The 26,245-nt window shown below is 38.9% G+C and overlaps 1 protein-coding gene across 5 annotated transcripts in view; it reads left to right on the forward strand.

The window, feature by feature from the left end:
- The first annotated feature begins 711 nt into the window (after positions 1-711).
- The window catches only part of LOC129731158 (uncharacterized), a 511,313-nt gene continuing 485,779 nt past the window's right edge, over positions 712-26,245 (forward strand). For 2 of the 5 annotated variants that reach the window (XM_055690956.1, XM_055690959.1), the window contains exon 1: positions 712-1,845. The gene's annotated coding sequence lies outside the window, so the exon portion shown is untranslated. Of the gene's footprint in view, positions 1,850-26,245 lie in introns of all 5 variants that reach the window. The other 3 variants (XM_055690957.1, XM_055690960.1, XM_055690958.1) reach the window with 3 other exon arrangements.

The following is a 26,245-nucleotide window of genomic DNA, read 5'->3' on the forward strand; positions in this document are numbered from 1 at the left end:
CTGCTCGGTATCGCTTTGCGCTATTGTTTACCCACGTGACGAGCAAACAGGCACAAAGGTTTGTTGCAATTGCGCTTCACAGCACATACCCGCACACACACACACATACACATCAGCACGATTTCGCATACAGCCAGCGCCATAGCAGGAGCTTGTTTCCAATTCATGAAGTACCACCCATCATCCAGTAGGTATTCTTTATGAATTTTTTAATGAAAGGAAAACAAAGCGAGCGCGTTCGTGCTCGGCTGAACTTCGACCTCCCCATTGACCCCACGCCCTCTCCCATCTGCTACGAGATGCTTCGTTCAACTCTAGAGAGATGAAAGTAAAAATATCCACCAAAAAGGAATTCTTCTGCGAATGGTTTATTTTGGTTGATGTGGGTTCTTCTCCCTTTTGCTGAAGAAAGCTTTTACGATGCTCTCTATTGCTCTGAATAAAAATTAAAGCTCTCTCTTTCACTGGGCGTTAGAGTTGGAGAGAGAATGGAAAATCTAACTCTTATCAAATAGAATGGCGTTACAATCGTTACGTTTGCTGCTGAAATCAAATCCCGACCGAAAGCCGAACTTTGACAGAAGCTCCGATGCTCTCAGCTTTGATTTAGCCGGAGCAACGAAACTCAGAGAAAGTGTCGTCAAACTAGGCTATCTCCTGTTCCAGCAGGAAACTGTGCATCGGAATCTGATCGTGATGAAAGTTGCAAACCGCGTTGGCTGGCGCGCTGGATCTGCTGTTGGGGGGGCCCAGTCAGAGCCTGTCGTGTTAAACGGTCGGTTCGGGGAACATTCCCACCACGAGTAGCTGCGGTCTGTGTGGCGTCGTGCGAAATTCATCCTTGTTGCGTTGTCGTAATCGCGTAGTTTGTCGCTCGTTCCGGTGACAGAGTCTCACACGGATTTCCCACGGGGGTTTCCACGGGAGTTTATTTTTGCATTCAATTCCCGGCACCGGCTGTGATTTGGAATCCGGGCAAAGCGTGCGGTTTATTTTTTTCTTGTGTTTTCTTCTGCACGTTAACCTGAATTCCCCGGGGAGGTAGTTGTACTTTTTGCGGCTGGAAGCGGATGATTTGTGACAGTACGCTTTTCGGCGGGGTGTTCCGTAGTGGTTAGCGTTCCACTAAATGCTCCCGGGGACTGACAGCCGGACCGATGAGAGTGGTAAACAAGAAATGTGACAGGAAGCGAAATATTCAGTCGTTGTTTTTGTGCGTCCGATGGGATTAGTGGAGTGGAAAGAAAAACAAGATATCAACGAAGGTTGGTGGAAAGCGTTAGGCGAGAAGGAAAGCAAAAAAAAAAAAGAGACGCCACTCATCCGGATTCGGTTGCCACTGCTGAGCGAGGGTGGAGTGTTTCTGAAAGTTGTACGGCTAGATTGCCATTGTTTTTTTATTCAAGTCTAACGCTTGCGACGGTGGAAGTTTTCCCGGCAGTCAAAGTTTTTATTTTCTGTTTTGTGTCGTCTGTAACGACAGTAGAGCCGGTTAAAAAATTCATCTGATTATCCAATTTGAATGTGTTTGTGTACAGAAACGAGAAAAAATGTAAGCCATTTTTTCGGTGGAAAACATGGATAAAGCCGGTAATTCCACGTTGAAAAAGCTAACGAGTGTAAAATTTATGCGCCTGTGAATTATTATTAGTGGGCTCGAACGGCGCCTGCGGGAGTGATAAGTATACGTGACAGCAATGTAAATCAACTTTTTACGGCTAAACCAAAGCAAAGCTTTGTGCGAAGAAAACCAAGCAAAAACATCGGTGAAATAATCTATTTTCCTAGGAATACAAACCCGGCGGTGGCCAACGCCGACAGAAGGAATTCCCAATCTGGAAAAACGTGAGTAAGTCTTTCGCTAATTCCCTTCCAAAGAGTGCTAACCGACAAAAAAAAGGCAAACGCAGAGCACAGCATCTTATCCCCGTTGAAAATCCGTTCGCCGGCCTAAGATGCCTTTTTTTCCTCCTTTTATAAACTTTCTAGTTTCAGTCTGGGTTTCCTTCCTGTTCGGTTTCTTGTGGCACGAAAATATCATTACCCGAACCGCTGACAGCCAATTGCGAGTCTATTTTCAAGTTCAGCATACGGTCTGGTAGAAGAAGTGCCAGAATGCGGCTGCCGGCGGTTGTTCTTGCTGATGATGCTGGCTCCGGCTTAATCTACCCTCAGCCCATCAGTCGAGAGGGGGGCCAAGAAAAGCAGCCGCCTCTCGGCTCGGTCCCTGCGGTTCGATTAAGGGAATAGAACGGAAAATAAATTGCCGAAATTGAGTTTACTGAACGTTAGACAGAAGTTTACATTTTGTTAGGGCTTCTAACGAATGGCTTATGGGTCGGTTTGCGAATTAATTGAATTAAAGTTTCGAGCGTTTCGAGCGTTTCGAAATTTTCCTACACATCTCGAGCTGCTTGAGAGATTTCGGTTGAAGGATTACTACTGCTGCTTCTACTTGATTACTAATTGGCGGCTTGTGGGGAATTTTTGTTGGGTGCTTTTGAAAATGCCACTAGTTTTACTTTGACATTTGTCTAAAGGTCTTTTTTCATCAGTTTGGATAGCACAAGCTATTATTATTAAACTGATGTTCTGTTTGTATCGCTTGTAAGTTCTCGAAGCCCGGAGATTCATTGCATACGTATTCTCCCGTGGGCGTCAATTTGTTGTGGATATTCTCATATCTGAAGGCAATAAATATTCGGGGCGTGATTATCAGTTAGCGCTTCTGTTTCACAGCATCTGCACCGCATTAGTGATGCTCAGCTGTGTTCAAACTTTTACTGAAGGGGAGGCGCCCTTGTTTTTTTCGGGCTTTGTTTTCTTATTGTTAACACATTGATGAATAATGAAACTTTTCGCCTGGTATCATTCTGTTTTGAAATTTCGTCTGATGTTTATTTGGATGGAAAGCATTAAAGAACTTAAAAGTCTTTCATCCAGATATCGTTTTAACTAAGGTCAGATTAAGCATTTATTTTATGTCTGGCTGATTTTTTTATTATGCACAACTGTAACCAGAATGAATTGTTCGAATTTTGTTTTTATTGTTCGCTGCCCCCTTGTACAAATAATTCAGTAAAATTTGCACTAATTTGTCAGTCTTTGAGATCAGAAAAGTCGTCACACACGTATACTCATTAGTCTTCGTTCGCTGATCCAAAAAAGTATAAACGGTTGCGTGCTTCATATATTCTTTCATTTACTTATTTCCTGGAGTTCTGTCATGAACTTTTCCCAGTCTTCGGGTAAATCAATGTTGTTCTTAGGAAATAATTACATCTATTCAACTACTAAACTTCCACAGCTAATGATTTCTCATGATTTACGTTCATTAAGGATCCAAAAGTTTTCCTACAAGCAGTGGTAGCCACGGTGTGCTAATTCGCTTAATCGCTGAAAACATACGCTAATTGTAATTTGCACATTATCGTCTTTGCTAATTTATGAGTTTTTCATTAGAACTTGAAGTACCGCAGAAAAATTTTGTCTTGGAAATATTAAATTTTGTTAAATGTTCAGGAGAGTGGCAAGAAATAATTACAGAAATTTTAAATTGATGATGTTACAATCGTAAACAAGCTGCCTGTGATGAAAATTTGTAGAATGTATATTTCAGTCAAACATCATTGCTACTTTTGCTAATGTTTTGCAATGATTATTACAAATAATAGACTACCTAATGCTAGCATTAGGTTAGGCTGTTCGAAAAAAACAACTCATCCACATTTGAAAGGAATAGATGTAAGCACAGCGAGTGTGCAAATCTTTAATTTTGAATCTCGTGTTGTGAGAATCTCTTGAAGAGTAGTTATCTTCTTCTACATGAATTAATATTGGTTACAACTTTGTAGTAATATACGCAATCTTAATTTAGCAATTAGCATTTATGATAAGCAGCGCCCTTTTTTGTCGATTAATTGCGCTTAAATTTCAACAAAAGTTGTGTTCATCTCAGTTAAATTCTATCTTCTGTTCCCATATTTTACAGTTTATTCTCATTGACCTTGATCAGGGTTTTTGAATTTGAGTTTTAGTGATGTGTATGTTTCTTTTTCAAATATATATATATATATATATATATATATATATATATATATATATATATATATATATATATATATATATATATATATATAATTATATATAAATATATATATATATATATATATATATATATATATATATATATATGTCTCAAATTATTATGGAAAATAAAATCGGTTTATAAACGATCAGTAAAGAAACACTCTCTGCTTTGACAGACAATCAAGAAATTTTGGATAACATTTGTATAACGTGCATTAAGGGGTTATTTAAGTTACTGCTCGAGAAAAAAGTGCATAGTTTGGATTTTTTTAAGCGTGTAGCACCTTTTTTTTGCATAAAAGTAGTAATTTAATGAAAGCTCAGTTATTCAACACAACAAAAAACATTTATTCATAAGAAATACCAATTATTTAAGAATTAACAGCCGTTTCTCCAAAACACTTTTTCTTGGTAGAGGTTTGCGATGTTTACGATAGCGACGCTACAGATCAATTGAAATCAAAAAACTCATATTGGTGCCTATTACGGGAGTCACTTCACTTCAGTGAAATATATTTCACTCTCACGCTCACTTCACTTTTTTAGACCTATTCCCGATTCCACCTCAAGTGAGGTGACAAAAAGCACCTCCGTGGAGTGAGATTAACAGTGAAGTGAAATTGAGAATAGGACAAGTGAAATGAGATTGTTTCCCAGCTCAAAAATGTCTAAGTCCCAGAAAGTCGTTTTTTCTCGTTTTTTTTGGTAACACCAGATCTTGAAGTGTTCTGCATTTCTAAAACATTCGGCATCAAAAAAAATGTTTGTTTCGGTATCGAAAATTTCCTGAACTAGTTGCATTTTTTTCATCGGGCAAAAAAATGAAAAATTGACCGCTTTAAGGCACGGATCAAACTCTGATTCGCTTCGTTACTGAAGAATAAACCCAATATTTACCATTAGATCACAAATCAATCAACTTTAAGACTTATGGCTGCTTCATGGAATCATTTAACCGTTCAAAATGGTCGTGAAATAATTCCACGCGAAACGTCGCTTTTTTCATTCTCACTTCACTGATATAACACTCATAATAACCCAGATTCCACGGCAGATGTCACTTCGCGACGTTTTTCTCACTTACGTGAGTCCCGTAATAGGATTTTTTTCACTTCACTCTGATTTCACCGTGAAGTGACTCCCGTAATAAGCACCATTATTTCATTAGTTTAGAAGTGTGCCGGGCTTCTGAACGATCGTTTTTATAAGTATTTTGTTTTCAGTGCCAACGGGAGCGTTTTCCCCGAAAAAACATGTTCTGAGCACTGAAAATTGCATTAAAAAAATTTTTTTTTCGGCAAAGTTCAACTTCGTGTATCAAAAATCGATCGTTCAACAACCGGGGATCTTAATAACGAGCATTAAAAAAAAGATAATGATAATGAAGATCAGTAGTTTCACCGCAAACGTGAACACGGCCAAGTCATTTTTTGAGAAACACCATTCCGAGATAAACGCGTATAAAGTTTCAAGTTTAGCTTATGCGGCCGTAGCGAGGTGCACTGTAAACCGCTCCTATTTTCTCCCTATTGATCAGATCATCATGAAACTTTGTGAAAATGTTCTGAAGGTGTTGTACTTGAAGATAATGCAATGAAAAAATATTATGATTTTTTGGAAACTAAAAAAGGAATATAATCCCTCAAAGTCGCTTTTTACGTGATTTTTTGTACGTGTCTTTTGGGAGGTGTTTTTCAAGAAGCGTTGCGTTACTGAGAGTATGGCACGTCCTACTATCGGCTTATATCCGACAACGTGGTATTTTAAAGGTTGAGAGCTCCAACGATTCAGTTCCACTGTTTGCCAACACGAAATGAGATTCATGCTTCGTATATTTGTATTTCAAACGGAGGAATCTCTGTTTGCGTTTTGCGAAACTGAGAGGATGACAGAACCTAAAAAAAGGCGGAGCCACTTATAACATAGATCTAATTTTTCGAATCGAATTTTTCTCATAATTTTTAGATAAAATCCTTCAAAAAAAAACTTCAAGGATCTATGACGAAAATTTACATGAGAAAAGATCCTTGATATCTTATCGGAGGGCTGAGATATTGGCGTTTTTACATGTGATGGAAAACTATGCATTTTCACAAAAATGCCATTAAAGCTCAATATCTCCATTGCATAAGATAGTCGCAATGTGTCTTCGACAAAGTTTTAGGTTATCTTAAAACAAGAAACTTCATCGAAGACTTTATGTTTCTATCTCTTACATATTACGAGCAACATTGAGTTTTCTATTGGAGGGCACTAAAAATCACAATTTTCGTGTTAACTTTTTTCGAAGATTTTTTCGAATTTTTAAACCTTCTACTAAGTTATCAGCCATCCGAAAATGCATTTGTTTTCTGAACATTGTTATTTTTTATCTCCCAAAATAAAACAGTTATTTAACATAAATGTTAAAATGCATAGTTTTCCATCACATACAAAAATGTCAATATCTCAGCTCGCCGATGAAATATCAAGCATCTTTTTTCATTAAAATTTTTGTCATAAATCCCGCTTTGCAATGAAAATTTCAATTCTTGAATAATTTTTTTTTATTTGTGTTTTGAAGGGTTTTATCTAAAATTTATGGAAAAATATTTTTTCTGTGATGTTTAATGGGCTCTGGGAGTCAAATAACTGAATGCAATGCTGAACTGAACCATGAAAAATATTAAGAAATAGCCCCACAAAAAAAAAATATATGAAAAAATTTAGGAATCGAACAGAATTGAAAAATGTGCAACAGAGTGAGTTTGTAGGTTAAAAAAGTTAATTTTTCATAAATCACGTTTGGGCAACCCGAAAACAATTTTTTAGAAAGCCAAAATGTTCTACAAAAACTTTTCTTTCAATTTAGGGCTGAGCACCTTGGCTTTTTCAACATCAATTTTTTTTGGGACACCCTAGTTTGTACACTTGAGATAGTATCACCCAAGGGAGGCAGTGCAACTAGATCGACAATCGTCTCGTCAGTGGCGCTTTCAATTAATTATAAATTGATTATAAAAAGCAATGTACAACCTCTCAAAATGGATTATTTCTGTAGCTTGAATAATAAAGTTGTTTTCGCATAGTTTCAACGTTATCTAGACTTAAAATATAACAAAGCTAGAAAACATTGCTAGAGTTGTGTGATGGAAGTAAACGTCGGAATCAATCTTGCAATTAGTTTATCCGAAATACCGTCGAAAAAGTGTCAAGGAGAGATCGTAGCAAGCTGCGACCGCGAGTGAATGTAAAAAGATTTCGCTTGTGATTTTTTAGTGTCAATTCGCAATTTTTTGCGGTTTCTCGTGCTTAAGTGCCTAAGAACTTGAAGAGAATTACAATCCCCATTCTATTCGTTGTGCGTGGATCTTCTTCGTTTATCACTGTTTTCGGACCGTCCATCTGCAGAGAAAAAGTGTAGTTATGAATATTGTTATGCAGTTTGAAATGAAAGCTGCAATCATAAATGTGTGAAGATTAGTGTACATTGTGCCAGACATGATCCAGTCAAATTATATGATGATTTCTGGAAGCAGCCATTTCATCCGGTGGCGGAGCGCTTCCTCGAAAGTGCTCACAATCACCAAGGAAACGGTGTGATTGTTTATGTGCGAGTGGTGAAAAAAAAGTAACGGAATGCTTTGTGCGCTGAATGCTGACTCGATGTATAAGATAAGTGCATTGTGTTTATATTTACAAAAAAAAAACATTTCTCGCGTAATTTTTCAAAGCGACCTATCTAGCATTGAGGGGCTCTCTTTGTTTCTCTTTGATCAATAATAATGTTATTTTTTCCATATTTCATAACACTCAATGCATAGTAAGCAAGACAGTATTACTATCTCTCGATTAAGGGGAAGAAAGATTAGAAAATATATATGATGACGACGTAATTAACGAAACAAAGTGAGAGAAGAGAGAATCTGTCATTGTTACTTAGGTCCCTCTGAAAAATACGCGAGATTTATTTCATAATTTCGCTCAGTGGTTGAGTGATTCTTTTTCGAAACTTGAGTAGATTTTTATATCTTCCGGGAAATAGCAAATATAAGCTAGTTTTATAAAATCTTTTCTTATACTTTCAAGATTTAAATACTTAAACTTTCACATAATTTTGCTGGTATTTCGTCAAGCTTCATTTCAAGATTTTTCTAGCTTTTGAACAATTATTGATTTTTGAGTGACTATTTCAAAGTTTTTTAAATAGGGATTACATGAATGCACGACTGTGTGTTCAAAGTTTTGTAAATAGGAATTACATGAATGCACGACTAAGTGTGTATGTTTCACTTTTTCGATTTTTCTTGCTTTTGGTTTATATACTGTGTTTCAATTTTGACTAGTTCGGCATTTTGTTAATAAACTCAATATACTGGCCAATTTGGATATCCGCGTTTTTGAATAATTAAGGCTTTGTATGCATGAAACTTTGCCAATTTTTCTATTTAATAGGTAACATTCGCATCGAAATGTCGTGTCCCCGAGCGTCTGCGTCGGTAGAAGGGAAATTAGCGGTCGTGCGTAATGCTTCGGTTTACGTTTTCGAAATGAAGTGATTTCGCGGGGTATACCCAGAATACGTGTTCATGTCTCACAGTGACCATTTAGCCGAAAATTTCCTTCGGTCGATAAATACCGTAACTAACGAAAACGCGATGTATAGCTTCCAAAGAATCACGTCAGCCGACGTGTACTCGGGATTGACAAATAGCTGGTTGCTACAAGTGGCAAAAGCTATTTCACGCGCGTCGTACGCAGAGGATCGCGGTTTTGGCAATAAAGATACTCATGGTTCGTTTCCGTAATAAGCGCGCAACATTTCTATATTCCGTTTTTCAGGTGTGTTTTTCGCGGGATCGTTTTCTTTTTAGAGCAGACGAAGTGAATACGAGAGACGTCGTTAGTCGATCTGTTAGATAGAAAATATCCGGTTTACTGAACCCCTAGAAACTCCGTGCTTATACCTTTCATGAGGCCGTTTTATTTTCAGATAGATCACCAACGCGCAATAGCTTTCGGTATAAAGAGAATCACCTTACGAGAAGATATCCAATCATTTGAAGTTGTCTCAATTCGGTCAAAGATCCAGTATCCATGCGTTCGATTTATTGTTGCGGTGTTACATTGTTAAACTGAATCAGTTCGAATCGCATTATGATTATCGTGGCGGATGTAATGGGGCGACACTTGTTCTAAAGAACCCGACGCTCGAAATCAGCGCATCGTTTACCAAAACGAACCCTGCTGTATACCTTGCCCTTTCTCCAACATCCCAGTGATTCCTCGTGGAAGTGCAGAGGTGTTCTCGGCTTCCATAAAGCGAGTATCACGTCAACATTTTCCTATACAAACTCCTTCTTTGACCTGCATTCGGATGCGGCCGGCGCTGGTATTGCCTAATAAACAGATTAAGGTCACCAGTTTTTACACATTGAGGATGCATGTTGGTCCCAAGCATCATCTATTGGTTCTCTGTGTAATTACTGCTGATCTGGCAATAACGGAGTAGCAACCGCGGGCGGTCAATCATGCTCATGCTCATGCTCATGAGATAGTATCACCCAAGGGAATTTTTACATGGAATATAAATGTCGTGTATTGGGATCATTACCCTACGGTCGTTCCCACTAACACTAGTACATAAGCAGCTTGTAAGCTTAAGTTGTTAAATAAACATTCATTCCATTTCTGACTCTTAAACCGAGTAGTTATTTCACTGCGTTGATGCGACATTACAAAATGGCGACGAGATCGTGTTTAAAAGAACAAGTAAACATGGCGTTTTTTCTGGATTTCTGGATTTTCATTCCGCAAATTCATACCGGAGGAGGAGGAATGGCAGCTGTTTCGGGAACAACTCGAGGAGTTTTTCAAGTCGGCAAAGGTCCCGGCCGAAAGCAAAGTGCTGGTGCTGGTGAACTGTTCTGAAGCGAGAACATACAAGCTACTGCGTGATCTGAGCACGCCGAAATTGCCATCAACGAACTCGTACGAGGACTTGTGCAAGCTGTTATCGACGCATTTCACGCCCACCACGGTGGTTCATAAGGAGAGGCGACTTTTTTTCAATACACGACAATAAAATTTTTCAGAAGGCATTTTAATTTTTATTTTGAAGATAGATTTTTTTAATTCTTTAATGTCACTCAACATCTCAGATGCGTCTCCATCAAGAATTGTAGCTTCAATGGAGACGCATGGTTATTTGGTTATATGGCACTTTTGAAAGAAGTCGATTTTTTGGACCACTTCGTAAGCGTTGGTAGCCTCCGCTTAGAAGGTTATTGAGATTTTTTCTGTATATATATTCGTTTTATTTTGTTTGTCTTAAATGGGAAGTGTTTGCTTATGTGGATATTACCCTCCCGACGCCCATGCCACCCAACGATTGACGTATGAACGCAGCCACCCACTCATGAGGTTAGTGTATCCTGCCACCAGGAGACGGGCGAAATGGAGCCGCGATGGAGAGAGGACTAAGTAGGATCTGGCGGGAGAGAGAGCTGCTTATTTACTTGGCGAGGGCAATGACCGTTGGCGTAGGGCAATAACCTGTTGATCCTATCGAGAATCGAGTCTTGATCACTTTTAAAAAGTCGATAGATCGAAGCAGATCGTGAAAAAGGAAGCTAGTTAAAAGAGTAATTAAAACAGTGAACAGCAGAGCAGAGAGTGAAGTTTGTAGACAACAGGTAACCTAAGCCGCCCTACGCCGTTTGGCCCAAGAGTTCCCTCGCCAGAAAGTTGATGAAATCCTAATTTTCACTTCCCCAGAACCCCGAAGTTTCAATTTGGAAAACCCCGAAGTTTCGGTTGGAAAACCACACAGGTTTGGGAAAAAACGTCAAAAAGCTCATCGTTCAGGATTGGGCTGGATTCCAACACATCGCGAGTTCAACGCTCCTGGTCTGGTTCACCAGCGAGGGCGGCAAAGGTCGCGGATTTGTAGTGGTTGTTGGCGTCAAAGATGGTGGATATCGCGTCAGCCGATCGGTGATTGGAGGTGAAAGGTGGAGGAAGCAGTGGAAGAAAGGGGCCCCGAAAATAGAAGAAAAGGTTAGATAGAATATAAGGAAGTGGGAGGCCAGGTTTGTGAGAATAAAAATTTTTTATTAGCTAAAACGTGTTTACATCGGCTTTTCAAGCATTTCCCAGACAACCCGCGGAAAATAATGATAAGCGTGCCGACCCTGAGGCATTTTGTTCAGGGAGTCTCACCAACGCTCACGGTTGGGACTACTGGCAACTTACTACTTTATTTTAGACTATCAGAACTATTTAATGCATGGAATTCTTGAATGGTTTCTTATGCCAAGAAAAAATTTCTAAAATCTCTTTTACACGAAAGTTAAGATCAATTTCCATTGCCCTTGATGTTTTTTTCTTGTTTTGACCATTCAAAACAAACGTTTCAGTGATAGACCTTCCACATTCCAGACTAGAAAAGGGGTACACAAATATCCATAAATAGGGGAACTGCTCCATTATTTCACTCATTAAGCCGATATTTACGAAGAATGCACGGATTAAACACCAAATTTTCACGAAATCATTGAAATCGTTCAGCATTGTATATTTAGTTAACTTAGCTAGATTTATCCTGAATTTTGTAAAACAAACCATTTTTCACAACGCTCCCATATCCATCTCAAAACTTTAATCACTGCTCAATTATTCATCTCACGACGCCCCCATATTCATCACACTGTTAATCATGAATGATTAGTAGGTTACCTGGATATCCGCTGTAGTTGTTTACGTGCAAATATGGTAACCTAGGTAACCACTGCAGTGCTGTCCATTTATGTCAATTAAAATGTTTTTCGTGTCAGCCGAGCTGATTTTGCAACTTCTGAATTTTTTTCAAAGCAGCGAAAAGAGATGAAAATACATACAGTTGAAATTTGGGAATTGAAGAAATCCACTAGTGTTAATAATTCAATTTTCAAATAAAAAATGGCGCTTGGTTCGGCCTGGTCGCACGCCGACCAAATAGCGTTAATAATCTAATAACTATGCAATGTATACTTTTAAAAGAATCGCGTATGCAGAAGTGCGTTAAATATCTCGGAAAAAGTCTTCTTCTTTGTTTATTTTTTCAATCTTAGTTTTTTTTTTTTTTCAATAAAAGCTTCAAGATATATTCAAATTTTTTTTTTTATTTTGGGTCACTTGCTTTTGTTCTTCAAGCGGTCCACAATTATATTGAAAAATTGATTTTTCTGACCTTTTTTTCGAATTCAGAAGTGGTTGGGGCTTGCCAATTCGCTGGCTAGGATTCGGAGGATTTTTTACCGTGTACGGGGACACGGCCTGAAGAAACTTCAAACTGGCCTTCCACACCAGCGCACCACCACGGAATAATATGGCCTTCTTCCCTGCAAATTCAGATTGGCGGATACAAAGCAAAGAAATGCACAGGCCTTGTAGAGTGTGAAAATTGATACTTCTTCTTATGGGTCTTCTTACATTTTGTCCTTACATTTTATCAGCTATAATCCATCACCTATTTATCGATCTTCGTGTGACAACGCGACCGTGTATCGAGAGGTTTAATTTGTTCTTACTCTCGCTCTTCTATCAGTGTAGTGGATGCATTCCAGATCTGTTTCGTTATACTCTAGCTATCGTATCTTTAGGGTGATTCATTTAATTAATTTATGTTATTCTGTAGCGTAATAAACTAATATAAATTTAAGAATTTGGATCTAGGTTTAGATTCGGATTTAGTTTAACTAATTTTAGATTTAATATTTAACTCTAAGTGACTAACTTTATGTATGCATTTTGAACAGAAGCATTTCTTAAAAATTTTTTAGTATGGTATGGTATGGTATTTTTAGGTATGTGGATGGCCCCTAACCTTTTTCTCAAACTATTTGTTAGTTTGTTAGAAACACCAAAATAAAAAATTCTTAAGAAATGCTTCTGTTCAAAATGCATACATAATGTTAGTCACTTAGAGTTAAATATTAAATCTAAAATTACTAATATGAGAACTGGAACTAATATGAGACGCATTTCAGCTGTTTTTTCAACAAAAGTTTCTAGCAACCTTGAAATCAATTTTGTTTTAGTGTCTACCTACTTCGGAACAGTTTACAGCAAAATTTGGTATCAATTTTTCTTTTATGTTTTTTTTTTGTGAATTATAGTGATGAGGTAGAGTGTTTGTTCATTGTGCAAGGTTGCCTATCGAAGAGACGAGACGATTACGACTTCTCTGTCCACCTCATGAGGGGATTTGCCCTTAATCGAACGATAATTTTGTATTTGCCGATATCAATCAATAACCAATTCGTTACTCATCACTTAATCGCTATTTCGATCTCAAAACGCTGAGAAAGCATGCTTTTGTTCACTTCTTTTCGAGAAAAGTATGAAGAATTACATACGCTTTACATAGGCGAGCCTGGAAATAATATTTTTAAATTGGTCGTAAAAGTTTCATAGCAGTGAAAATAAAATGAACCATGCAATGTTAGTTTTTGTGCCTTGTATTTCATACGTTGCTTGCCTCTATTTTATTTTCTAGATGCAAGAAGTTATGCAATTTTCAATTACTACAGGCATTAATTGTTATGTATTATGTATTATGTTATGTATTTTGATGGTTCATTAAGCAGACAATGTGTGCAGTAGGGAAAGCGAAAAATAAGCGAACTGGAAATATGATACAGATTTGGAAAATATACCGCATCCCGACGGGATTAATATTGGTTTAAGAAAAATCTTTGTGATTCATCTGGCCAGTTTTTCAAAACTATTTTTAATTACCGCCGTTTTTCTCCGTTTCAACAAATAAAATGTTAAAAATTCTAACTCTTTCTCTACGCTAATCTTGCTACAGAATTGAAGCCTCCAGCGTCCACCAGAACCACTCTCCATCATTATTTAGCATGATATAAAAAACAATATCGTGAGTTTTTATAAGATGTTTTTTTTTCTTGTTCAAACTCCCTCGAGGAACATTCCGAACTGCACTCTCCCCGCCCTAAGCCTCTTCTAAATCGATCAGCGCAAATGCTCCTACATAGCACTGGACAAAATAAGCGAAGAGAAACAATATCCTGTCTGTGATTATGTATTTCGTCACGGGTCCCTCGTCACATTAACTCTCGACGAGCAAATTCCGATTTGTTTTTTTTTTCTGTCAATAAATAATCATTGAAATTCCGTCTGACTGATCCTTCGATGGTCCTTCCTCCCTTGAGGGCAAATGAAGACAGCCAAGAGCTGAATTAATCAAATGTTTACGCACATCTTCACAGTGCCGCATGAAAGTTCGTTTTCATGCTTTATCAATAATGTAGCTCAGCTGTTTTGTAAAGTGACTTTTAGCCGGAAGTGTCAGCTTCAGTAACGAGAGATAGGTTCAAACATTCAAACATTCGCAGAATTAATCTTGTTCCTCGCAAAAACCAACCGAATTTAATCTTGGTTGGATCGGGTTAATCTGCTTTTTGGAGGTGAGTCGAGCTGAAAACCTAGAACCATGAACGCAGGGCGGGCCTCTCCTCCAGGCGGAGCAGGGTTGACCTGGAATCCTAATGGCACATGCACAATCGCTTAGCTGGGGACAGCTTTCTGATTGCTCTGTGACCGACTGAATGAATATCGCACTCATCCATACGGACACACACACACACTAGTAGGTATTCATGGGAAAAAGGGTTTGTTTGCAAAACCTGGAAGCCTGTGTGGTGATAAATAAAGAAAAATTATGTGTTACCTTTTTGTCTCCTCGTGCCTTGCTTGCCAGTGTCAATCCTCGGGGGTCCCTCAGGGGAAATGATGATAGCAGACATCGTTTTGGCCTTCGGGTTGGAATCAGGTACTCGACTGGCCAACCGTAATCAAAGACCGAGGGGAGTCTGCCGGAATATGGTCAGTTGGTTCTCGGTGAGTGTGGGCGGAATCTAATATGTCGAGAAAAATAACTATTCATCACTGGGTGGACCGTGCCGTGGGGTTGAGGAGGAGTGAAAAACTGGCAAAACCGATGCATAAAGAAACTGTGATTGACGGTATTTCGAGTCGCTTGAAACTGAATGCAAGAGGTTTTGCTAGATGTTATTGTACTTCTAACTGAAGGTGGATGCAGCCCGGGGGTAATTAATGAACTCATAAATTATTTTGCTCGGTACATTTCGAACCACTCACAGTGAGGGATATCATAAACAAACAAGTTTTTTTTTCTCTCATCCATTAGTCGATGGACAGGAAGTTTGTTACTCATACATTATGCTTTTGTGATGTGAGGCGATGCACTGAAATTAACGATTTGCGGAAGTAAGAACTAGGGGGGGGGGGGTAATTATTGTTCTCTAATGGTTTCTACAGGAAGTGAGAAAATTCATCATATAAGTTATTGAGTAAATTTGCTCTTCAGTCCGGAGTATCATCAATTGATTACTCATGTATTAGTTAAATACTAGATTTTAAATTGCTAGTGAATATCTCGTGGCATTAAAAAAAAGTGGTGGATCTTTCACATTATTTCAAGCGTGTTTTAGAGTTCTTTTTAGTCAGTTTGTGTTTTTGACTAAACTAGATATTGACCGAATGTTGCAATCGTCGATTTATTAAATTGCATTAAATTGATTGAAGTAATAAAATAGTTTCTACGTCAATTACATTAACAGTGAGCAAAATGTCAGTAGTTTTTACGATGCTTGCAATACATTTGAAACCTAGAACAAGCAAAACTTTACTGAGCACATTGGTAACTACATACAGTAAACGAGAAACGTATCCAACGGAACATTACTTTAACATGGACTAGAGACACAATCCACAACCCATCCGCAACTTTAATTGAAACCATTCCACTTGCAAAGAAAAACAACCCCGTTTGCAATGCGAAAAATCTCGCGAAAAAGTTTCGTCCTTCGAAACTGCAAAACCGCAAGTTCGTGACCGGCAAAAAAAAATAAAACGTGTGCACCATGACTCTCCGAGGGAGGTTTGAAAACTATCCTATACGGGGCCACGATTGTTGTAATGCTGTGCGTGTTCTCCATCAGTGCTCGCGTGCAAAACTTAAATCCACTGTACTTTGGGTGCTTTTATTGCCGCTTCCCAAGGATGCGCGCACTGCAGAATGAAATAAATTCCATGAATAATAGCTTTTTGCTCTCATTTCCTATCGCCAGGCAGCCGGGCCGGGATGCGCAGGAAAATCGGAGGGATCGTTTTTTTTTATTTTTGCTCAATCTTACCTTTGTGCACCGCAACCCACACCTGAGTTGCCGTTTTCGGGGCAGATTATGAGATGATAAACAGGAGAGAAAATAGCGCGAGGAAAAACGGAAAAATTCTGCAAAGCAGAGCGTAAAAATAAGAATCACACTTTCATGAACTCTGCCGACTCAGCCTGATTCATGAGGGCTCATCATCAACTTTTTTTATGTACCGGATGAAGAGTACACTCGGGATGCGGAAAGTACTGGTAAAAGTGAACGGGGGTGGGCGAGGGTGATTACATGTTTCCTCTGGGTTTGATTTTTTTTCTCCGCTCGTACTTTTCCATTCGCATGAAAACAGAACGATCATTTTTTCCACCTGAGTTCATCGTCTCGTTCGGTGCTCATCGCATCGTTTGTTGCGGCACCGAGGAACGAACAAGTTTGCCAGCGTGGGAATTGTGTAATAATACGGTAGAAGTTCCAGTGAAAGTTCAATCAATTCACCGGAAGGATTTGCTCGGATACGGGGGGGAAAAGGTTCCGCGTGGGACCCGGATGGACGGTAGGCGCCTAGAGATCCAAGTTCATGCTTATTGAATTCGATTGAGGTGGCAATTTTTAATCCAGGACATCGGATTCCAGTGCTACCTCGATTGTATGGCTTTGACACTTCATAAGTATGAAATGGAGAATAAAAAACGAAGTGATTTGCGGTAGTGGATTTGCATTCAAAGTTGGGTGTGAGTACTGGTCAAAAGAATGCTGGAAATCGAATTCGGTCTCAATGATTGGCAACCTTTGGTGTCCGTTAGAAATGAGAATTTGCACGAAAATCGTCAAATGACGTGTTCGAAATCAATTATTTCACCTGCGGAAAGAGAAAATCAATAAAATCGAACGAAAAAAACTCGTAGCCAAAAATCAAAATGCTAGGAATTATTGGGCTCAGCTTAACAGGGCGTTAGTGTCAAATTTTATTATTTCAGTTTGCTGAAACAGATAAAAAAAATAAAAAAAAAACAAGTAATACCAGGACCAACTTTAATTTATTGGAAGCAAACCAAACAAATATCAAGGAAGTAATAAGAATGTAATCAAAACCTGGCAATATGATGTGCGGTGTTCAGAAAGTACAGCAAAGCATTTTGAAAAAAGAATCATCCTAAAAAAACAATCAAATAACAGAATGTAAACTTTTAACTAAGTACTTATGTTATACTTTCGGCTGAGCCGTCACAAAAAATTAGAACGACTTATTTTATACTGTCCGACGTTTCGTCACTGGTCAGTGACATCTTCAGGTGAAACTGCGGGGATTTATTACATGATTAGAGGCTTTTAACATAGTTTTACAAACAGCTATAGTTATAGAAGATCACAGCCAAATAATTTATAAGATTCCTTGCACCTAGTGCAATAATTTCACACAAACATAATATTATTATCAAAATATCATTCTAGACAACGAATATTTGTTATAAAACGTTTTCAATTATTTTCTATTAATTAAACAAATCTCGGTTCTCGTAACTTATACAAAGTTGGTAACATTCTATTGATATTTCCGACAATCTAAAAATAAAATGAATTTTCGCTTGCCTGTCTGTTTGACCCTTACAGACTTGGAAATTAGTGAACCATTCGGCGTGAAAATTCGTATGTCTGGGTTTTTGTGCCCAGAGAAGTTTAGGTACAACTCGAGAACTAAGCAAGTAAAAGGAACCAATTTTGGTAGTTTAATACACCATTCAAATGAAATACAAATTTCTGGATAACTCGAGAACTTACTATGCAAATAGAGCCAAATTTGGTGCACCTGAAGCGCCAATTGCTGCATAACTTGATAATTGATAATTATCAATTGAAAATGGAATGTAAGGAATTTATAGTACAAGAAATGTTTCTAAGATGATTGAACTCCCCTCTCGCCCTGAATTGACGAATTCTGGTACTAGTTGAAGCATTGCCTGAAAGTTAGTAGAGTACTGCTAAGATGCAAAAATGAGGAATAAAATCATAATCCATGGAAGGTTGCGTGTTAAGCCACTCGTTAGCATAACAAATTCACAAACATAAGTACGCCAGTTTTATTACATATAGGTATTTTCATTTAGTAGCAAGTGTAGCATTGGTCGCATTGGGCTCAACTTGTATTTCGAAAAAAAAGGTTTTCTTTCAAATAAAATTTGAACTCCCGATTCCTGTATTAGTTTCAAGGCCTGTGTAACGACACCCCGCAACCCTCCACAGCTTTTTTCAGGTGGCATATTTAGAACCCGGAAAGAAGTCGGTCTTTTACTAGATTCTTCCCATGAATCTAGCAAACACCACAAGAGTGCTAAAAAGTAGCTGCTCTAAGAGATTAGGTTAAGTAGTGTACTAAAGTAGAGAAAGGCCATTAGAATTAGGAATACACTCCAGGGCTATCATTGAATTCTTATGTAAATTATTAATCAATGTTCAATTATAAGTGATTCCGTGTGGTCCCTCCACACTTACGAGATGTGTGTCGCGTTTTATTTTTCGGGATAAAAAAATCACATACCCCGGCAGAGTCCTTTGGAAGGGGCTCTGCACCTGTCATTTCTCCTCCAATAATTACTAGTGGGTAGAAAAATATTTTGACGTAGGACTACGTCTTTGTTTTCTATACTAGATTACACTTTGTGAAAATGAAAATGAAACTGGCAAATGTTGCGTCAGATTTCAAACGGTTATAGCAAGCGAACGACTTAATGCATCTTAGTCATTTATATTTCGGTGGATAGATAAAATGTGTAACAATTTTTTGATATTATGTTCAACATTGTTGCTTTACTGCTTAATGGTGGAAAAAGGTGAAAAGTTCCAAGGTCAAGCTTTCCCATACATGAATAATCGATGCTACCGGTGGTGGTGTGATCATCAGCATTCTGTAGCTACATTTCGAGCTGAAGATTATGAAATCGGTTCTTTTCAGAACTATAAGATGATGAAGATAAGAGTTATGAGAATTTTCACAACTACTACTAGTGTGAAATTTTTATCTATTTCTAAATAATCATTTTTACAATAACGACCAGGACGCACCAAATATAAACGGTATTGTTACCTATGAATAGTTTATCACAACAAGATATAACCCTCATTTCAAGAATTTGCACTGCTAAATTGAGTGATTTTCCGGTTTAATTGTTTGTTTGTGTTCACTGGAACACCCTTATCAGTCAAATGTTAGAAACGAAAATTAGTTAATCTAAGAACCAGAGTGATTTGCGCATCGGGAAAGCAAAACCTTTCTTTTGATGCTTATGAAAATCACTCAGTAGTATCGAAGGTGTTTTGGTTTGTTCCTCTTTCTCGAAGCTACGTAGCCACGCCTTAATTGCAAAAATCTGCTCTGAACTCGATACAAAAGACTGCGTGTAGTAAATTCAGCTTCAGTTTAGTTTGTTACACATAAGCGAGAGCAGTGCAGCTGTTAAAGGTACGCGACATTGAGAAACGAGAGCTGCATACGAGTCAACTCAAAATATTCATGGTGCGATTATCAGCGTTCTGTAGCACGAATTTTTAACTGAATATTATGGAATCGGTTCTTTTCAGAACTATAGATGCTTGAAGATAAGAGTTATGAGAATTTTCGCAACTACTACTAGTGTAAAATTTTCATGTATTCATGCATCGTTAGTTTTAAAATAACGACTATCAAAAATAAACGGTAGTGTTACCTATGAACAGTTAAGCGCAGCATATAATAATATTTAGTTTAGCATATATTAAATATTTAGTCCTACTTCACCATTCCATACAACCCCTAGGGCTGTATACCTTGTAGTATTTTACTACGAAACCAACTGCACTCACACTGGTGAGCAAATCGACGCACTAGTTTGAAGAGAGTAGCTGTGAGCACGCCCGTCTACTTCGGCAAACCTCAAATCACCAAACATCTTTATCGATGCTCATGACATCTGTCATACAGGCCAAACAGCCTACATTACCACCGGAATCTGTCATCGCTTCAGACTTGCGGAAACAAAGGAAAAGAAGAAGTCTAACCGGTAGTCTACCTACTCCATACTAATCATTAAATTAGTGAATAACTTAAATCTACTACTTAAAATTATCGATTTATTAAATCTAATACTTAACCTAGCTAATTGATAATATTTAACCTACCTAGTTGATCTGCATCAACGCTAAAATCAGCATACGGTGAGTCCAATCCAAACTAGTTAATTTTATAACCACGTGAAATAATGAGTACTCTTATTACTACATCTACGACTAGTTAAGGCCTGAAATTATAAGCAAATACTTACAAAAGGGTAAAAAACGTAAAAGGTTTCTAATTGAATTCACTATATAATTCAAATCTATCCACCCCTAGGATCTTAATCAAGAATATTGAGAGCAGATTTTAAGCAAACAAATTCGTTGAAGAATAGCGAAATTACTAAAAGTAAGATACACCAATTCCTTAACTATTTTTATCTAATGAATGATAATCCCCGTAGGATTGTGTAACTTTTCTGCTACCCAGGTAATAGCAATTAATAAATCTGATTAATTTCTGGTGACTGCCGCGACTATTTTTTCAACAGATACTCCTCAGATACACACGAATCGCTCGTGTGTATCTGAGGAGTTTGTACCGAAAAAGCACCAGGGTGGAGGTTGAAATATCTCTGTACGGACGAAATACTGATTCTCCGGATGGTGGTTTAAGTTGGGTGCAGGACCGATCGTGATGTTATATAATCCAAATATCGACACTATCTTTCTTGTTCCACTGAACAACGTGAGCACTTTTTGTTCAAATCTTTATTGATTGCAATAAAAAATTAAGTGTATGGTGTGGTGCCTATAGCGTACTTCATTCGAATGAAGAGTAAAGAGAGCGGATAATATAATGAGTTGCTCTTTGTGTGGTGTAAAGTTGTGTAGAGTTTTATTCGCTTATCCTATTTAGGGTGACAGCCTAAATATAGCGCCAACAATCTCTCTTGAGAGAAAGTAAACCGAGGGAAGCTTTCTCATACGAAAGAACATTACGCACAGTAAGTGCACAACGGAGCTCATTACATACAGTGATTTTACAGTGAGTCTCTTGAGCATGTATCAAATGAGGGGAGCATCTAGGTAGGAAAACAGATTGCGTTTTTTGTCGAATTTGATTTGCTTCTCGAAACTGAAAATAATCCTGGTGCCCGTCACGCATGTTTGCCATTTGGATGCTATTTGATGTTGAATTCATATTTGCGATGTGACTACCCCAAAAATGGTGTATTTCCAAACACTTCACTCATGCTATGTGAACGGAAATCATTCATCAAAAATAACGCCAAATAGTTTGAGTAAATCTAGAGTAACAAAACTATACAGAACATTTGAAACATAACATTCAGTTGTTAAACTGTTATCAAAGTTTATATGTCAGGTGATGCCATATGGCATCACCCGCGGGGAATGGGTTAGCACATACACATGCAAATAACATTAAATAAATATGTTTCAAATATTTGATTTTTTTTTCTCGTGGTATAATCGAACATCATTGTACTCGTATACTGCATATATGTTGTATTAATTTGAATGTCAACCTTAGTCAGTACCTGTCAAATAATGTATAATTAAATTTTGTTCCTTATACATTAATTTGAATGATCTTGTCAGTGAATATGAAACTTCCCAACGCAGTTGATATTACTGATATTATTCTAATCGTTTCTGAGGGGCATCCAATGAATGGCCAAATACCATTCAATATGGGTTTTTTAAACCTGGAATATACCCATGCAGAGGTGCCTGGATGACTGTCTCTTCCTGGACAGGTGGAAGCAGCAGAGTTTGGTCTTACTGCCGAAAGCTGTGAAACCGCCAGGGGACTCATCGGCATACAGGCCTGCTGGACACTGCGGGCAAGATGCTTTAGAGGATTATCCTCAACAGACTGGCGAGGTACACGGAGGGTGTAAACGGTCTGGCAAGCAACCAGTTCGGTTTCCGGAAGGGCAGCTCTACGCTGGATGCTATCCTCTTTGTCACCAAGACAGCGGAGGTAGCACTCCAGCGTAAGAGAAGGGGCATACGCTATTGTGCAATAGTCAAAGCTTGACGTGAAGAATTCGTTCAATAGTGCCAGTTGGGACTCCATAGCATCCAGCATCCATGTCGTTGTACAAGATTCTGGAAAACTTCTTCCAGAACCGAGTACTTGTTTACAACACGGAGGAGGGTCGGAAGTGCGACCCAATCATCGCAGGAGTTCCGCAAGGTTCTATCCTGGGACCGGTGTTGTGGAATGTCATGTATGACGAGGTCATGTATGACGATAACGCTAGAGTCGATCGAGGCGGTCGAGTTGACGGCCGCGCACTGTATACGCAAGGTCGAAGACTAGATGCACTCCAGGAAACTAGAGTTAGCGCACCATGAGACGGAGGAAACGGTTGTGAATAACTGCAAATCAGAGCAACAGGCGGCGGTCAGAATCGGAGACTGCACCATCACCTCAAAGCGATCTTTGAAGCTGTTGGGGGTTATGGTTGACGATAACCTCTCATTTAAGAGTCACGTCAATTATGCCTGCTTCAATAGTCGAGTTCAACGGCTATTGCAGCACTATCTCGAATGAGGCCGAATATCTCAGCGGTGTATGGCAGCAAGCGTAATTTTCTTACCAGCGTGGCTTCGTCTATAGTTAGGTATCTTAGGTTAGTGTGATCCAAAGCGTGAGGTACTAACAGTTATCGTGGTAAACTGGAAAGTACCTACAGGATGATTTGCTCGAGGGTTGCGAGTGCGTTTCGTACAGTTTCATATGACGCAATCTGTCAAGCGGACACAAGGGGTATACGAGGTACAAGAAGATCATTCTCGATGATCAGATGGCTGCAGGAATAGTTCAATTCCGCGAAGGGCAGATGGACGCACCGACTGATTCCGGTGGTATCCGGATGGGTCGGGAGGCGCCATGGAGAAGTTAACTTCCACCTGACACAGATTCTGTCAGGTCATGGTTGCTTCAGGCAGTACCTACACAGGTTCGGGCATGCGGGGTCCCCGATGTGCCCCGAGTGCGTGGATGCGGAAGAGACTGCTGGGCATGTCTTCTTGGTATGTCTTCGTTTTTCGCGTGCGCGGAACGACATGATGGCCGTGGGCGGGTCAGACACAACTCCGGGCATTCTAGTTCAGAGGATGTGTGGAGACCCGAACATCTGGAGGGCGGTTTGTGCAGCCGCCTCTCAAATAGTCCTAAAGTTACAAAGCAGGCGATAGGTTGATCATCGTCACGCCAGTGTTAGCTGACTGCCAGTCTTCAGGTTAGTTAGCTAATTACAAAGCGACTTGATTGAGCCAGGAGGTTGCAAGAAGCATAAAAGCCGCTCCCCGAAACAATAGTTAGTGGTCGTCCCGGGGAGTATTATAGGCTGGAGACTGGAGAGTTTTTGGTGAGTCAAACCCCACACTACCTGAGGTTGGTCTCTCAAGTGTTTGGCAGCAAACTTTCCTATCATTTGCAATTGATTCCATGAAAATCGGTCCAGCCATCTCTGAGAAAATCGAGAGAGATTGGGAGAGCGTTACATACACACACATACAGAAAATACTTAGCTCTTCAAACTAAGTCGATTGATATACGACATTCGACCCTTTGGAGCACTTTTTATACCTCTGGTTTCTGCAGTGATTGCTTTACCTTTCTAGGAGAAAAGCAAGAAGCATCACCCACACACTCCGCATCACATTCTTGAATAGATTACCAAGTATCCAATAGATTAACAATCAATCATTTCGAGACAGTTTCTAATGAAGTTCAGGGCATTATTTGAGAATATACCAAGTTGAGCTTTTACATCGAAAGCTTAGATTCTTCTCTTATATTTCTTCCATATTCGGAAAAAGACCGCGGTGTGACACTATTCTCTCTTTTTACTCTAACAGCCTCAAGAATAAGCTATTCATAAGAGCCTAATATAGCTAAAGCTTACACCTAGTTTTGTTCATATTGAGGATGTCCTGTTGGTTTGACCTGCGCTGTTGATAGCCTGCTGATCGGCTACGGCTGTCATCGATGATATTGGACTCGCACTCCTTCGTTCCATAAACCGTTTCATATATTTTCCGATTGTTGATATTATTCCCCGCACAGGAAGAAAAATGTTCCGCACTACCTCGCTTACATTATAGAATCGGCCTTATTCTCGTGAATCATAATCACCTGACAGCCCGCTCGAATTTGTGCCGAAAGATTTCGTGCTGTAAAAGCTGTCATTAGCGACAGCTTGAAAGAACCAACATCTATAAGGAGATGAAAAATAACAGCCCGTTTGGCATTGCATGTGTGTGCTGTCGTCAGTGGCTGTCGGACTTTGTACAGCAGGGAGAGCTGAGTAATACAATGAGAGCCGAATTAGTTTTAAATTTGCTGTCACGGAAAGACAGCCATTTTCTGAAGCCTAATTTCAAAGTGCGGCATGGACTTCATCCCGGTTATGGAAATATCCATACTGGAGAATATGTGGCCATGTTTTGCAGTAACCGGAAATCTTTATATTAGATGCACCTGGAGTCGATGTACGACCTCGAAAATACTGAAATTGGGAGTTATTCAACCATTTTGGGAACATCTATGAATGACATTCGAGCGGAGCGGAGGGGGTTTGCAGTTTTGAGACGAAATATGACGAGGGGGAGGGTGGTGGGTCAAGCCAAGCTACGTAGCAAATATGAAACTAAGAAAAAATTCTATTTTTTTTCTTTTTTATCACTGTTTTGTCTGTTTAGGGTCATTTTTATTACGCTCTTATCTTTTCTTGTTCATTTATGATACACGGTATGATTTTGATAATGAAATTTGCAAAAAAAGCTGTCATGGAGGAAGGGGTTTTTATAAAACTACGTAATTTTCTAGGGGTCTGACTTTGTGACGAAATGCTACGATGCGACGGGGGATGGGTTTCCCTTAAGGCTGTTTACTCGAACGCCTAAGCCACCAGTGTATGGCATCTGGGGTCATCCATATTTGATGTTATTTGGCCTTTCTACAGATTAACTGCGCAAAGAGGAAGAGAAAGCGAAAGAGAAAGAGAGTTAGAGAGAAAGATAGAAAGGGATAGAGAGAAAGATAAAAAAGAGAGATAGAGAGAGATATAGAGATAGATATAGATAGCTAGAGAGAGAGAGAGAAAGAGAGGGAGAGATAGCTAGAGAGAGAAAGAGAGAGATAGCTAGAGAGAAAGATATAGAGAGAGATAGAGAGATGGATAGGGAAATAGATAGAGAGGGAAATAGAGAGAGATAGAGAGATAGATAGAGAGAGATAGGAAGAGAGAGAGAGAGAAAGAGAGAGAGAGAGAAAGAGAGATAGAGAGATAGAGAGATAAAGAGAGATAGAGAGATAAAGAGAGATAGAGAGATAGAGATATAGAGATGGAGAGAGAGATAAAGAGAGAGATAGATAGAGAGATAGATAAAGAGAGATAGAGAGAAAGAAAGATAGAGATAGAGAGAGAAAGAGAGAGTGAGAGATAGGGAGGGAAGGAGAGAAAGATATAGTTTGAGAGAGATAGCTAGCGAGACATAGCTAGAGAGAGATAGAGAGAGAGCTCGTTTTTTCATTCTCAAGCTATCGATATAAAAGATAAGCGGGGCCGACGGACTCCGGCCAATTTGGTGCACTTGTTAAGAGAAATAATTTTATTCGCCTACCCGGGTATAGACTCGAATGAACAACAAGACACTATAAGAACCACGCGTTTTAAATCTCTAATTAGCCCGTAACAGTAATGGGTTGGAATAATGGCAAACTAATAAAATAAGTCCGGAAATCATCACAATTCTACGCATGTGAGTCGAAGTATAACACCAACTCGCAGGTGCCACTAATGAATGACGATGACCCGTCATTTCGAGTCTATACAACCTGACGAAACTAAAAATCAAGTACGGTTGTTGTACAAGCTTTGGCATGCTTCCTACGAAGCTATTCGTGAAGA

Source organism: Wyeomyia smithii, chromosome 3 (assembly GCF_029784165.1).
Source record: "Wyeomyia smithii strain HCP4-BCI-WySm-NY-G18 chromosome 3, ASM2978416v1, whole genome shotgun sequence".
Lineage (NCBI taxonomy): Eukaryota > Metazoa > Arthropoda > Insecta > Diptera > Culicidae > Wyeomyia > Wyeomyia smithii.